We start from the raw sequence: 16,972 nt of genomic DNA, 5'->3' as shown, positions 1-16,972 counted from the left end.
TGCAAAGTTTTGAAATTTACATATTCTATGCCTTTGTTAACAATATTATGGCTACTTTTAGAAATATTTATCTAACATGTTAACATGAGGGGATGCTAAGTACAGGGTATAGATTTTTTTATATACTATATTTTATAGTTCTGTTAGAAAACATAAGTACTATTCCTGATTAAAAAGAATTATGATTTTAAAAATGGAAGAAGTCAAATTGTCTCCATTTACACACAACATGGTCTTATATGCAGAAAGACTTACAGATTCCACCTAAAAATCTTTGAAAAGATCACCAAGTTGGATAAGGTTGCACAACAGAAAATTAACATATAAAACCATTAGCGTCTCTATGTATTAGCATCAAATTAGCTGAAAAAGAAGTAAAGCAGGTGATGCCACTCCTGACAACTTCAAAGGTACCTGAGAAGTTTAATCAAAGAAGTCAAAGTCCTTTCTTCTAGGAAAATCATAAAACTTTGGTGAAGAAAATTAAGAATACACAAAAAGGGAGCGGCACTGGAGAGATGCTCAGAGGTTAAGAACAATGACCGCTCTTTCAGAGGACCTGGGTCCACTCTCATGCACCCACAGGCCAGCTCAGTCATCTGTAACTAGGGTTCCAGGGAATCAGATCTCCTGCCCTGTCTGTTAAAGGTATCGGGCATGTAAGTGGCTCACAGACCTGTATGCAGGGAGAACACTCCTACACCAACTGTCTGTTCATTCCCCTTGTATTCACAGAGATCCACTGGTCTCTGCCTCCCGAGTGCTGGGATTAGAAGTGTGTGGCACTGGACTCAGCCCACCTCATGCTATTTCTTTTCTTTTTTTTTTTTCACCTCATGCTATTTCTAAGGGACAGCAAAGGCTGAGTGCAAAGCTGGACTCGGTCGCCTGACCTTGAACTTCTGACTAGGAATTTCCTACAGCTGACACTGTTCCTCTCTCCCTCTCTCCTACTGTGTAATAATTAGCATATCTTTTGCTCCAACAATCACCTTGGCAATGCAGAGATTCAGTTAATCTCATGCTCATAAAAAGCCTGCTAAGGGTAATAATAGTAGATTATTTTCTGAGTCTTTTTCCTCTTGTGCCGCTCTCAACAACATGCATAGCTGAGGCTTCTTTTGCATTCTCCACAACCAAGATGAGCACAATAAATATTTATTGATTAGTTATAAGGAAAAAAAATAACCTCAAATCAAAGATTTGAAGGCCCTGTCATTCACGGCCTCAAAATTCCCATACCAGCTTTGAATGGGTCCCATGGGTATCCTTGCAGAGGATGCCATCATGGAGGAAGAGCACCAGGAATTTTATGTGGTGAGGCTCAGTTCACCAGCTGGGCACGCTCGCATGCCAAACCATACACCAGGCAGGCTTTGGGACACCTGCTTTGACAACGCTCTGTTGTGGGAATTGTGTAGCTCTGAAGGCCAACAGCAGAGTTTTCTACATTCATCCTGCATTATCTGTGGTCATGGGGTCTCACACATTCCCTGCTTTTACTGGAAAGTATTTCCCTTGCCTGCCACTCCTTCACCTAGGCAAACTCTGATGATCATTTAAAATCTTTCCAGGATTTCTGACACACACACGTGTGTGTGTGTGTGCCATAGTCCTCTTTCACAGTCAGGAAATATATTCTAAGACTTTAAGTGGGTATCTGAAACCTCTTTACAAGTGCAATGTAATCCCATAATCCCATATCCAAGACAGCTCCTTAATGACTATGGGTAGGCAGGATGCATAGAGTGGACACGTGTGTGATATATGTCTTGGACAGAAAGGAGGGATGGAGAGATTTTATCATGCTACCTGGAACAATGTTATAATAGAAATTTTACAATTTTTTCTTGGAAATTAGGTTTGCTTATGTGTTTTGATACAGGATCTTGGGAATCCAAGACTGGCATTGAACTATTATGTAGCTGAGGGTGGCCTTGAACTTTTTAATCCTTCTGCCTCTGCCTCTGTGGGCTAGGATTACAGGTGTGTACCCCAACACTCAGTTGGATTTTCCATTTCATATTTTCAGACGTTGACTTTGTTTAATTGAAACTGTGAAAAGTGAAACCTCTGATAAGGGTTTGTTATAGATTGTATTTGTTATATATTGAGTGGTTATTGTATTTGTTATAATGAATGGCTAATTTTTGGGCTTGTGGAGTTTTTAAAATAGTGTCCCAGTCAGAGAAACCCTGTACTGCCTTGTTTGATATCCCTCCCAGTAAGAAGTACAATCAGGAGGAAACCCTTGAAGTGCTCTGTAGAAAGCACTAATGGGTTGTGAGACCCTGAAAAATATCAAACCCACCTACCCGTGGAGAGGTAAAAGCAAGAGTAACAGAGTGGGCGCCACCTATGGTGAGGAAAGAGGAAGAGAGGCTTCAAGTAGAGGACAAATCACCAGGGATCTTGTGATCTGAGGGAGTGTGAGAGAGAAAAGGAGGCAGGTCAGAGAGAATGGCAGAGAGGAGTGTGAAAAAAGTGGGGTGTCAAACAAAGCTAGAGAATCACCCCCAGACCTTCAGACCTTCATAAGAACCATCCACCAAGAAAAATTCTCCCCTCCATCTCTCTCTCTCTCTCTCTCTCTCTCTCTCTCTCTCTCTCTCTCTCTCTCTCTGTCTCCCATCTCAAAAAAAATCAACCCACAGATGTAAAGTTGGGTGGGTAGGGAAGTAGGATCTGGGAGGATTTGGGGAGAGGAAAACACATGATCAAAATATATAAATGGAAAAAAATTAGTAACAACAGAAACACTGAAAGTCATTGTTTTAATTATTCACCTCATTGCTGCAGCAAAATGCCTGACCAAAGCATTTGAAAGAAGAGGAGGTGGATTCCGGCTTACGGTTGAAGGGAAGGGGAGGTCTATCACAGAAAAAGACAAGGTGGCAGGAGTGGAAGGCTGGTGAAGCATCTTGCATCTCCAGTTGGGAAGCAAGAGGGATAAAGGCTGATGCTCAGCTCCCCCTGCCCATAGTTTTTCCAGTCAGTCAAGGTCATGACCCTGCGGAATGGTACTATGCACAAGTAGGTAAGTTTTCTCACCTCAACTAACCTCATCAAGAGAATTCTTTGCAGACATGTCCACAGGCTTGTTTCCATGGTGATCCTAAATCCTGCCAAGTTGACAAGATAAACTGTAACAGGTGTTGGGATTTTAGGATTTCTTAGGAGGTGTATGTGTCAGGGGAATGGGTAAGAATCCCATGACCATGTTTTTGTTTGAAAAGAGTCCTTTGCATGGCAGTACCAGGAGTTTCTCTTCTATGATGAGTAAGATTGAGCCAGAGGCTGTGGAGAGAGGAGGTCCTGGACAGTTCCAAGTGGTTCAGAAGGTTGACGTCACTGGCTTAGCCTGGAGTGGTGGTCACGGAGACTGAGGAGCAAAACAGGGCTGCATTCATTCACTGTTGCCACCATTACCGATTAAAACAAACTTAGTGGCTGAAACCAGCACAGGCCTTATCAATGGTCAGAAGTCAAGGCACAGTTGTTCAAGCGCTCCTCTGCCAGCTTTAAATCCTATGAAAGGACATGATAAACACTGCAGGTGCTAACAGGACCAAAGTCCCACCTCACAAAGCTGGGCTTAGAGTGTTGATCACCCCGAGTTCCTATCTGGAATTCTATTTCAAATTCATTCTGTTAGGGGTGAATTTCCTTGAAGTCCTTCTTTCCTTGACACATAGTCTTAATTTTCAAGTTGAGTATTAATGGCATTTCAGATCCTCTGGTGGCTTAGGCTCTCTGGCTCCCCCTTCTATTTCTCTTCCCTTTCTTTTCCTGTCTTTCTCGTCTGCTTCTGTGATTACACTGACCCCACCAGAATCATAGAATGATCTTTTCACCTTAAGAGCAGCTGCCTGGGAACTTTCACGATACTTTGAATACTTCCCCCTACATGTAGAACATGACATAGCCATGGATGTGACAGCGCAGGGTAAAGACACAAGGCTGGAATGCTTCCTATCTCATGAGATTAATTAAGCAGCTAAAATCAACATTTCTTACAAATGGATTGAGGCGACCATCATTGCATTCCCTTTCCTTGAAGACAGATGCAGATGTGGAGAAATTACAGCCCTACGTCAGGCAGCTGGCTGCTGCCATTTCTTGGCTAGTATTATCAGATGTTTTGTAAGTCTGGCGCAATTAGGAGAAAGGACTCTCAGAGGCAGGATGATAACGGGAGCACTGGTTGGTCCTTTCACCCCTTGGGTAACCCAGTCTATCTCTTGGGCCCTTGGTTTCCCAATTTGTACAGGGAAGGAATTGGACCTAAGAGATTCTTCCTCCTGCAGATTTCTAATACCGAGTTAATCATATTCATCTGTCTTTTCTTCTTGCTACTTGATCAGGAAGAGGCCAGGTGTGAGGGGGCGGAGCCATGGAACTGCTGGCACATGCTGAATTCATCATGTCTTTTCATGGAGCTTAATGCCAACAGATGTTTCTGAGTCATAAGAAAAGGTTAAATATTTTAATAAAAAGGACACATGTTGAAGGTGATTTGGGTTTCGATTAAACTCCCCTGTACTCACCATTTTTTCCCTCACATGCAAATGAGCTGGAAGCTTATTAATGAGATGAGAGACTGGAGCCTAATTAGCAACAGGACTGAGGAAGCTCATATTAGCTGATTCAGCAAACTACATGGATAATTGCTGTAGCTGGACTTGGGCAGCTTCTAAGAAGCCTTATTAATGGAACACTCAGAAAGTGCCTTGATTACAGTCTCTCAACCTACAGATCTAACCCAGGCTATAGATCCTTTATAGTTATTCTGGGCAGGGAATCAGCCTCCTCCATCACCCTTAGAGGGAAGACAGAATACAAACCATCTCTGGCTAAGCTGGACCTTTATCAGCTTGGGGACCCTAGGGAGTCTCTGTGTCTACTGCTGATCCAGTCTTTTCTTGAGCCCCAGTCTTTATTTCCTCTTTGACTTGGAGAGAAGCACACCTGACGATGCTTTCCACGTTCATTGCCTAGCTGAGACTAGGAAGTCTGGTGTTTTCTATGTCAATTTTAATTCAACAAATGCGTGGCTCAGCATACCACAGGCTGCTGTTTGTTCATTGTTAGTTTGACAGAAATCTAGAATCACCCATGAGGCCAACACCCAGGCACTCCTGTGAGGGATTACCTAGATTAAAGTTATCCTCTGAGAATGTCTGTGAGAGATGCTTTTAGTGTTAATTGATGTGGGAAGACCCACCTTAATTATCCGTGGAACCATTCCTTGGGAAAGGGATCCTGGACTGTATAAAATGAAGATAATAAATTGAGAAATGGCATGCATTCTCTCCTTTTGATTATGGACACAATGTTACCAGCGGCTTCACCCTTCTGCTGCCTTGACTGCCCCACCATCATGGACTGTAACAAGAACTTCAGTGAAAATAAACTCAACAGGGCCTTCCTTAAATTACACTTCTCAGGCTATGTTACAGTGGGAGCACATGTGAGGGCACAAGGCAAGTCTCAACAAATACAGTGTCTGCAGTAGGGTGCCTATTCCTATAAAGGAGAACATCTAGTTGGGGTGACTCACTTACAGTTCCGAGGTTTAGTCCATTATTGTCATGGCAGGGAGCATGGCAGGGTGCAGTTAGACATGGCGCTAGAGCTGAGAGTCCTACATCTTGATCCAAAGACAACGGGAAGTGAACTGATACACTGGGTGTGGCTTGAGCATATATGAGACCTCAAAGCCAATCCCTACAGTGACACTTCCTCATACAAGGCCACACCCACTCCAACAAAACCAAACCTTCAGGGCCATTTTCTTTCAAACCACCAGATACAAGAAAGCTGAAATCACATCCTGCATTCTACCTGACTACCATGGATAGCAACAACAAAAGAAGAGAGAGGAATTCACAAATTCATATGAAGCTAAATAGCACAATGCTGGGCCAAAACTGGATGAAGAGAGAAATCAAAGAAGACATTTTTAAATTCCTAAAATAGAATGGAAATGGAAACACAGCATACCAAAATCTAAGGGATACAATAAAATCAGTTGTCAGAGGATGTAATGTGCCTAAATTAAAAGAAAAAAATGAGAGCTCTCAAATTAGTAACTTAATGATATGCCTGAAGGAATAAAATCAATAAACACCCAAAAAGATAGATATGAGGAGATAGATAATTAAAATTAGAGCCAAAATTAATGAATTATAAATGAAAAAAAGGAACAATCTAAAACCCATCAAAACAAAGAACTGCTGCTTTGAAAAGATTCACAGTCCCCAAAAAAGAGGCTAAGATACTGTTCTATGGCTCTGTACCTGGGAAAACTCATTTAAGCTTTGTAACTGTCCCATGGGTAGATGTTCTTAGCATCCTTGATTTGTAGATAAAGGAACTGAGGTACATAGCTACTCAAAGTTACAGGTCATTCAAGATCAGCTCTGATAGCTAAGCTAAAATTTGACTCCCAAGCCAAGCCCTTAGCCTTGGCTTTATCATTCCTCTGTAATTTTGTCATGCTGGTAGTTAAGATGGAAAGGGAGAAGAGGCTGCCCAATGAACATACTATAACAGAAAATTTAAGAAATATTTACTTACTGAAAGTACTATCTAGGGTGGAAAAGCCTGTGCCAGAAGGGTTTTATTTTTCAGGTAGAAGACAGTCCCAAAGACATGTTAGAAAGCTGTATAAAATCATGGTCCAAACTGGACTTTTGACTCCCTCTTGATTCTGTGGTGTCTCCTTTTTATATGAGTTTTTTTTTCTTATTTCATTTGAAGTCAGACTTCTAAAAGAAGTTTGAAGCTTCTTTTCCCTAAATTCCTCATTATTTAAGCCATCATAACATGTCACTGCTCTGCTTGAACAGGCATTCTAAAGATCACCAGTGATATCCTGCTTCCCAAATCCCACATGACCATTGATAGATCTCATGACTCTTTCCTCTCTGTCGATTCTCTTGCACCTTCCTGGTTATTGTTTCTAGTCTCTCTCCTATCACCTCCTTGTGATGATTAATCTTGAAATGACTGGATTTACAAGCACCTAGGAGACTGAAGGATGTCAATGGGTGTGTCTATGAGAGCATTTCCAGAAGGGATTGTGTGTGGGGGGAGGTGTGGGGGTGTGTGTGTGGGTGTGTACCCATCCTGCCTGTGAACACACTATTCCACAGGCTTAGACAAAGTAGAAATGGGGAGAGAAAAACATCAGAAGAGTGGTTGCATTTCTTTCTTAGCATCTTGGCCCACTCTTCTCATTTGCTTTAATTGCCAATTCAACACAGCCTAGAGTTATCTGAGAAGAGAGTCTCAATTAAAGGACTGCCAGAGCAGCTTGGTCTAAAGACATGTCTATGGAGGGTGTATTGACTGATAGTTGACATAGTAGTGCCCAGCCCTGTTTGAGCATCACCATTCCCTGAGCATTTGGTTTTGGGTTACATAAGAAAGCTGCCTAAGTATGAGCCTGTGGGGGCCAGCAAACATTGTTTTTTAAAGGTTTTGTTTCGAGTTCCTACTTGAGTTTCTTTCGGGAGTCTGCTCAACAATGTAAACAGAAACAAGCCCTTTCCTCCTCTAAATTGTTTGGGTCACAGTATTTGTTACAGTAAGAGAATGTAATCAGAACAGATAACACCCTCTGCTCTGTGACCGTCTCTGCTCTGCTATTGGTGGACTGGGCCCTCTAAAGCTATGAGCATCCCCACATTGAGTTGTTTCTGCCAGTCATAGCTATGTGAAAGTCATTCATAAGTCACTTCCAACTCCATTCCAACATCTCCACCATTCAAGCTCTCACACGTCTAAACTTTGTGTCTCCCAAATGGTACTCTTGGTAGTTTATGCCTTCTCCTCCAGCACACACATGGCTTCTGCATGTTCAAACATAGGAGTCAAAGGGTTCCCTCAGGTAGTGTGTTAAGTGCTACCCTATATATGTAGATGAGGAAGCTATCTCAGGCTGGAGAAAGAAATAGTGGGGGAAACTAGCTGCACACAAAAGGCTTAGGCTGTTGTATGGTCTTAAACTAGAGGTGAAGAGAAACAACTGAAACGCTAGAACCAGAGAGAACCTGAATGACTCCATCGGAGTCATGGCCTTGGGTTGGCACACCCTAATATCTACCCCACCTATGGCCTGCTGGAGCACTTGAAAGATCTGGCCCTGCAGAACAATAACTGCAGAATCTCCATGACTCAGGGCAACCGCAGGATATCCAAGAGGAGTTTTGGTGAGGGTCCAATGATGACAGTGTCCCAGAGGCCTTGAATCAGACGAATGACTCACTGCAATGAACATTTACAGGTGGGGCTGACTGGACAAAAGGGTGTATTACGTGACACACTGCAGTGCCCAGCGCCACTAGGACAAATGAAAAGGTGACGGAGAGATGGAAAGGCAGAGAAGTGATTGTTTGCTTGTTTTGTTTTATTTTTATTTAATGGTGTGGATATTTCATTTTGGGGGAGGAATACTGTAGTGATAAGGGGAGAATATGGAGGGACGGGGAGGCAAGAGGAACTGGGGTGCATAATGTAAAATTCCCAAAGAATCAAAAAAGAATTGCATTATAAAAAAAATTCTCAATAATCAGTGGCTAAAATTCTGTCAAATTTGATAAAAACAAAATCACTGATCTAGGATGGAATATTACTAGAGGCAAAGAGTAATGAGATGAATATGGCAATAAAGTACAGAATAGTCTCTGAGTAATGCTGAGTAAAGGAAGCCAGATGACTGCTGATAGAGACAGAGAGAGGTAATACACAGAGTGTTATTGTTGATATAAAATTCCAGAAAATTCTAAGCCAATCTGCAGTGGAAGCCAGTGGATGAATGGGCACCTAGGGAAGCTGCTGGGTGTTGGCAGTGATAGTAAGGATCCCCCTAAGGCATAGAGAAAGCATTTGAGGGAAGTGCTACTGTGATAGCTCCAGGGGTATACATAAATTCCAACATTTATAGAATTGCATACTTTAAATAGTGTCATTTATTATACATCAATTATAACTCAAAACTCTGCACATGTGTGTATAGTGTGTGTGTGTGTATCAAATGCTTGTGCATGCTAAGCAAGAGCCCCCCTCCTGAGCAGCATCCCTACTCCCACATAAAGCTGTTTTAAAGATAAAGGATGAGCATTGGAGACCTCCTGGGAACCACTCATCATCTCTAAAGCTATTCAACAAAGAGAAAGGAAGTAAATGGAAATAAAATGAACATTTTGTCCTCTCTTCACTTTATGAACTATACCACTGGTTTCCAGATTACAGGGATAAACAATAGCAGCCTGTCTATTCTCCATCTTCCAACCCCTAGAGATGAATGGATCTAGGTATTGCTGATCAGTGGTTACTAAACTACACTGAGTAGGAGCCAGCCCTGCCCTGACACATTGCCTGATGTGACAGGATAACAAACAAACAAAAACCCTTGCAATTGTATGCTAGCGACCAAATCATGAGAAACACAGAGAACCAGAGAAGCTATGGAGGGTTGGAAGGAGACCAGAAAGGAAGGCTGGGTAAAATCAATGCCTTTTATTTGTCAATAAATAAAAGCATAGGGGAAAACAACCCAAGGAATGTGCCGGTGTAGGAAGTCCTTCTGTCTGTGTGTTGCTTTTCTTAGGTAATGAATAAAGAAACTGCCTTGGCCTGTTGATAGGGCAGAACTTAGGTAGGTGGGGAAGATGGAACTGAATTCTGGGAGGAAGAAGGCAGAGTCAGTGAGATGCCATAGAGCCACCACAACTGGACATGCCGAATCTTTGCTGGTAAGCCACTGCCACATGGCGATATACAGATTAATAGAAATGGGTTAAATTAATATAAGAGTTAGCCAATAAGAAGCTAGAGCTAATGGGCCAAGCAGTGTTTTAATTAATATAGTTTCTGTGATTATTTCGGGGCTAAGTGGCTAGGAGCGACCAAGTGGCCTCCTGCAACAATGTACAGACTGGAAGAAATTTAATTTCAACTAATTACATGTACACAGCTGTTGGATCTTTATTTTTAATGTAAAACTCAGATGCAATTGATATAAAATTAATCTATGATACTGGGCATAAAGGATATTAGATGATTAACATCGATAGTTTAGCTGTGAAAATATATATTATGTTTTAAGTTTGTTTATCTTAAGAATTAGATACATAAGAGTTGGAGACATGGCTCAGCAGGTAAAGACACTTGCTACTAAGATGGGCAACCTGAATTCAATTCCTGGAATTCATGTGGCAGAAAGCAGGAACTGACTCCTGATAAAGTTTTCTTGTAATGTTTGCATGTGCACACACATACACGTGTGTAATTGGCATCAATGTGGCCATCTAAAATCCACTTCAAACCTAAGAGAGTTTGGGAAGGAATTCTAGAAAGAAAGAAAGAAAAAAGCAGAGTTAATCATGGCTTTAATGTTGTGTCTCCTTTAAGAGAGGTTTTTCTGATTCAGCAGTAGCAGAAAAATAGCTGTGCAGTTTTGAAATGGTGACTTCCCGGCCATGGGCCATGCTGCTAGCATGAAAACTGGCTCTTTCAGGAGGGCAAGCATTTAAATGGGGCTTGTGGACAGCATGCTGCAAGTTGCTTGGTGGCAGCATAGGCCAACTGGTTATTAGAGTTGAGGTGGTGAGGATGGCTCCCTCCTAGCAGTCTCAGGCACTAACAGACGGTCCTTTGGGGTTCCTGCTTCATGAAAGAATAGAAAGAGTCTGCTAGACATTCTGCAGGATGTAGAAGAACGTGACTGACAAACTGCCAATATAGGTAAACCTGTCTTTGAAATTTCCTGCTTCATGGAAAAGTCTTCTGGTTACTATGGGCCAGTAGGCTGAAGACTGGATGCCCCAAAGATACAAAAGAACTGTGGGTGACTGTCCAGGAAGCAAGATGTCTCTGTCAATTCTAGAGTTTTGGAAGTTGCTTACAATGTACTTCCTGCTAACTTAGGTAATACTACATCCTTCTGGAGCCTTTGAAAGCAGGCAGGGCCCTATTACCCCTAGCAGTGATGCCACTTAGGTTTTTAAGAATCTCTTAGTCCTGGTCAAAAAAGGATTACGAATACACAATAAAGGCAAATTCAGATGGAAAAGACCTCTAAATGGGTCACAGTGTTGGATAAATGTATGTAGACTTGGGAGAGAGAAGATAAGGGTAAGAAGACAGTAAATGTAATATAAAAGAGTACAGACAATCATAGATTAAAGGAATAAAGATAATAAAATAAATATTAAACTTGTAGAAAAAGTAATAGAGTAAAAACAAATAAGCAATGTAGAGATGGAAAATTCACAGAGAGTCTAGAGTATGTATATTATTGTGTTTTCTTTGAATTTTTTGACTGTGAAGGAGCTATGTAATGATTGGCATCGAAGAGGCTTCTTATGAGATTTCTTAGCCATTTGAACAAGAAGGACTGCTTGATGTTATGCTATATAAACTAGACATGCAGGACCCACAGAAAAATGACTGCTGAACTTGCCCAAAGGTGAGACGGTCCTTTGGGGTTCCTGCTTCATGAAAGAATAGAAAGAGTCTGCTAGACATTCTGCAGGATGTAGAAGAACGTGACTGACAAACTGCCAATATAGGTAAACCTGTCTTTGAAATTTCCTGCTTCATGGAAAAGTCTTCTGGTTACTATGGGCCAGTAGGCTGAAGACTGGATGCCCCAAAGATACAAAAGAACTGTGGGTGACTGTCCAGGAAGCAAGATGTCTCTGTCAATTCTAGAGTTTTGGAAGTTGCTTACAATGTACTTCCTGCTAACTTAGGTAATACTACATCCTTCTGGAGCCTTTGATTGAATTGAAGAATTTATAGTTATAGTTTTACTTAGTTATGGTAAAAGATAAAGTAGATATAAATATTGTAACTGTAATTCTTGCTTGATACCTGTTTTGTTATATGTAATTTTACTATGTTAAAGTTAAAACCTTCCTTTTTATTTAAACAGAAAAGGGGAGGTGATATGGGATTCCCCTCTGTATGCTGTGAATATCATTGGTTAATAAAGAAACTGGCTTGGCCTGATAGGGTAGAACAGAGCTAGGTGGGGAAAACTAAACTGAATGCTGGGAGAAGAAAGAAGGTGGAGTCAGGGAAAAGTCATGGAGCTGCTGCCAGAGACAGATATGGTGAAATCTTGCCAGTAAGCCATGTGCCTCATGGTAAAATATAAAATAATAGAGATGGGTTAATTCTAGATGTGAGAGTTAGCTAGCAATATGGATAAGTAATTGGCCAAGCAGTGAATTAATTAATACAATTTCTGTATGATTATTTTGGGAGTCCAGGCAACTAGAAAACAAACGAGCAGCTTCCTTACTACACACATATATAGTTATATAGAAACATATTTATTATGGATGAAATACTCTATTTGGGATTTATTTGAGGTGTTGCAGTGGGCAGGAGCATAAGTAAAATAAGACTTTCTGTGAGTTGGTGATTATTAAAGTTGGGTGAAGTCTACTGTACAGTTTATTATACTAGTTTGTGAATACGCTGGAAGTTTTTCATAATAATTTTAAGTATTTATCTAGTTTGGCCATTGAATTTTATTCTTTGAATAGCTTGGTGAATAGCATTGTAAATATGGGGTGACAAGATATAGAGAAAATTGATGGTTATATTAAAATTCTTCAATGAAATACACTAGTTCCCAGGGCAGAAATGGCATCTGGATGCAGCAGTGAAACCCACTTGTTTGTACCCCAGGACAGAAATTACAGTGTTTGTTTAAACCCAAACTGAACAAACCCGACACTGTGAGAAGCTGCAGACTTCCTTACCCACATTGTTGGCAGAAGCCCCTGCCTCAGCGGGTGCACACATCCAGATTCTTGGATGTTTATCAGGACCAGATTGAGTCTTTAGGGCCTCACCCATCACCAAGCAGAAGGATGTTCATGCTTTCCTCGTCACATATGGCACTGAAGATTAAGGCTTCGTGGCGAACATCTTAGCCTTTGGCAGCTATGGAGAGCACTCATCGTTTGCTTAAGACCAGTGGGTGGGTCTAGCTTAGATCCCCTAGGAAGCTTCTTTTTCCTACACAAGGAATGCCAGTCTTCAAGGCTTGTGGTTCTTGGAGTGAAAGACCTCCAGAAACCTGCCCATCTCCACAGCATTCTTCTGCAGTCCCTCAGCCTCTTACTATGAATGTAAAATCTTTGAGGGGCAGAAGAGGTGGCCCAGGGGTTAAACTACTTGCCAGGCAAGCAGGAGGACTGGAGTTCTGGGCCCCAGAACTCACGTAAATTTCAGGCAGGAGTGGTGTCCTGCTTGGAATCCTGTATTCTTGAGGCAGAGATGCAGAGAAACATAAGCTGAGATCAAGCTTGCTTGCTAGACCACCTGAACTGTGAGCTCTGAGTGTAGTGAGAGACTCTGCCTCAATTTATAAGGTGGGGAGCAATTGAGGAAGACACCCAGCTTCAAACTCCAACCTCCACACAGGCATGTGCACCACATACCTCATATACCTGCACACACATCCAATCACATACATCCATGTGATACACACATACATGCACACACACACACACACATACAAAAATCTCTACTGAGACATCAATGGTAATTCAACACAATGGGCAACTGCTCTTAAAAGGGGTTGTATTTAGAATCATGTAGGAGACTAAAGACAAAGGGGACATAAATTATGTTTTTAATATCTCCTATTATCATCCCACTAGTCAGAAAAAGCCAGTAATCTCTGGTTCTATATTTATACTTTAATCACTTGAGGAAATGGAAAATATCCTGCCATTATGCCAAGCATTTACTTTGTTTTCTCACAATTTTCTAGTAGATGGCAAAGCTTGGTCAAGGCTGAAGACCTTGATTGGAAGGCCTTTACACCACCAGTGATGACATAAAGCTCTGTCTGTGGAGAAGGCTCCCTATGCTTGTCACACAGCCATATGTGACAGGTCGTGGAAGGAGAAAGGCGAGCATGCAAAGTGACCTGAAAACATCAAATGCTTCCTGCATCCCGGCGACAACGTGCTCTGGGCACCTCTGCAGGTTGCCGTTCAGGGTCTGGCTTTGCCCTCTCTTTGGTTTGTCACTATCCAAGTGTTGACAGCGAATTGGGAGGCTGATTCTAGTCTTAGTTTAGCCATTAATTTGCCAGCTTCAACCTAGTCAGACCAGGGCCCTGGCCATCCCTTCTCTTCTGCCGACATGGCCCCTGCCACCCCAGAGCCCACGGTGGTAATAGTGACCTCCAGGAATTCTGGGCCTGCATCCAATGTGTTTGTTTCGGTATGTTTCCCCCTGCCCGCTCCATCCTTTTGCCTTGAACTCGTCTCTTTCATTGCCCCGCCCATTTGGACTTCGGTTTATTTATAGCCTCAGTCTTCTTCGGACTCTGCCGACATCCAATCCCGTCCCCACCAACACTCTAGCCCACCGGAAGCCGCGTCAGCCTTCACCATTCACTCTCCACCCCTGCCTGCTCCCTGAGACTGGACTGCTAGGCCCCTACTCTTAACAAGAGCATGGGGTCTCATTGGAGTAGACTTACTACAGAAAGAAAACACTTTAGCCCCAATTAGAATAAACCAGCACTCTGCTGTGTCCTCGCTCTGTGATACTCCCTTAAAGTCTTTAATTCCCTGTATACCATGTTTTACTGATACCTGCAACTCAGAATAATAGGGGGAATGAGAGACGTCATATTTAAAATGACTAGGATACGGCAGGCAAGGTACCTATATTGATAGGTCACTTCTCACTCTAAATCCTCCTTTTTTTTTTTTTTTTTTTTTTTTTTTTTGGCAATGAAGATGGGGCCTTTAAATGTTTCTCCATGGCCAGCAAACACAATGTTTTGTCAGTAGAGGATGCTAGAAGAACATGGTTAGAGGGTGGATGCCTCCCCCTGTGTCCTTTGTGGCAGTATGTTTAGCGTGCACAGTTCCTGCAGTGCTCAGCTCCTGCTGTGCAAACGTCTTTCCTAGGGCAAGGTTACTGCTGGGTGCACAGCCACCCTAACACCCAGCTCCCAAAGAGAGCACGGCTTCCTCAGTGCGGGGGAGCTTACAGCATAAACAGCTTCTGCAGTGGCTGGCTCCGGCAGCCGCGAGAGCTTATCATTGAGCCCACTCCTGCAGTGAACAGATTCTCTAACGTCCTACTTCTGCTGCAGACCCAATGTCTATCAGATTCCCTTTGCTTCAAGTGTCTGGGAGAGTGCTCTGCCCAGGCACTATGCGATATAAAGGCTCCTGCCTGATTCTTTGTGGAATTTTCCAGCAAGTCTTAGGTGCAGGACCTGACCCTTGACAGCTTCCCTCAACATTTTGGAGGTCGATAAGTTCCTAGCAAAGACCACCTGCTCATCACCTTGCTGAATCCATTATTCTGGGAACTACAGTGCTCAGCTCTTCTCTCCACTTGGGCATTAGGGGAGGGACTTATCCTGAGCTTTCTGTAGAGCGGTGGTGATCGCCCCCTTTATCTGAAGCCTTCTATTCTTCCAAGATCTCTTTGCTTCTAAAGAGCCAGTCCCTTGTTTGTTCAGCCCCCTGTTGTAACTAAAAAATGAGTCTGTTTATGCATTATTTTGTTTTGGCTTGTGAAACAAGAGTCTTATTTAGCACCAGCTGGTCTGAAACTCACTATGTAGACCCGACTGAGTCTCAATCTCATGGGCAATTTTCCTGCCTCTGTTTCCCCGAGTGCCTGAATTATAAATTCCTTTAAAAACTGTTCTTGTGGAGTTATTGCGTGACCTCTTTCTTCTGCTTGGATCTCAACTGATACAGGCACGTAGTCCCTGTTAGGTGATTTCAAGACAGAAGATTTCGGTCTGGAAAATCTCTTGTATTTCTGTCATCTAGTTCTAGGATCTGAAAATCTCTGGTGTGGAACATGTTAGTTCTCCTGATAACAAAAGAAAGTACAATGTATGCCTTATTAATTCCAAAAGACATAATAGCGAAGCCCTTGGCATATGCTATTATAGATTCCTATTAAAGCATGGCCAAACTCAGAGCCAGCAATAACCTTCATCTCTCGTCTATGACATTTATTCCACAATAGCTTCCCTGCTGACTTGCCTTCTAAAGTATTCTTTTTTATTTCTTCAACGAATTTGTTCTTTTCTGGAATGTCCTTCGGTGTGGTTTCGTGGGAAGCTGCTGGATGAAACCAGAGATGAGATTTCTTATCTTTGGGAAACAAAATGTTCTTAGACCTCAGGAAAAGTCGGTGGCAAGTCATCTGCATTAGTGGTTGCTAAAGAAACAGAACAACAAGAACCAAGCAAAGTCTGGACAACAAAGACTGAAGTGCTAATTTCTCTAAGCTGGTAGTGGTTTAATTTCCTGTCAATGGGATGCTGTTGAGAAATGTGTCTTAAAATTAAGGACAGTCCCTTTCCCAATGAGTCACTCGTAATTGGTGCCTTTGAAAAGACTGAGCAGGACTTATGACTCGAGGTTTCTCTCCTCATTTGCATTTTTAATTAGATGAGATCTCAAAGGGTTTCTGAGCCTTTTTTCTTTTTGCCTCTTGCATTGCCTTTTTTGGGTTGTTGCTCTGCAATTAGAATTTGTAACAAATGAGTTGCCTGCATATAAATGTCAGCTCTGAGGTAAAATACTAGTGCTGCTGAGGAACGGAGCGGGGCTCTGACCATTGCTTTTTAAATGAGAGCACATTCCTCCGAAGAGAGATAATCAGCCTGGCTAGGAGAAAGGAGCCTGAGACTTAACATCAGTTAAAGTCCTTCCTAGGAATCACTTTCTCTACGGATGCTGGAATAATGCCTGATACTAGCACACAACTGTACTCCAGAGAACCCCAAATCCATGTTCAGATCTGCCCAGAATTAGAGAGGAGACAAACTGGAGAACCCACAAGAAGAAGCTGGTGCCATCAATTTCACAAAGACTTCTGGCAAAGGGCATTTGGTTGAGTCTGCTCTCTCTCTCTCTGTCTCTCTCTCGCCTTTCCTCCATCCCTCCCTCTC

This window comes from Chionomys nivalis, chromosome 5 (assembly GCF_950005125.1).
Source record: "Chionomys nivalis chromosome 5, mChiNiv1.1, whole genome shotgun sequence".
NCBI lineage: Eukaryota > Metazoa > Chordata > Mammalia > Rodentia > Cricetidae > Chionomys > Chionomys nivalis.
This window is presented reverse-complemented; position numbering follows the sequence as displayed.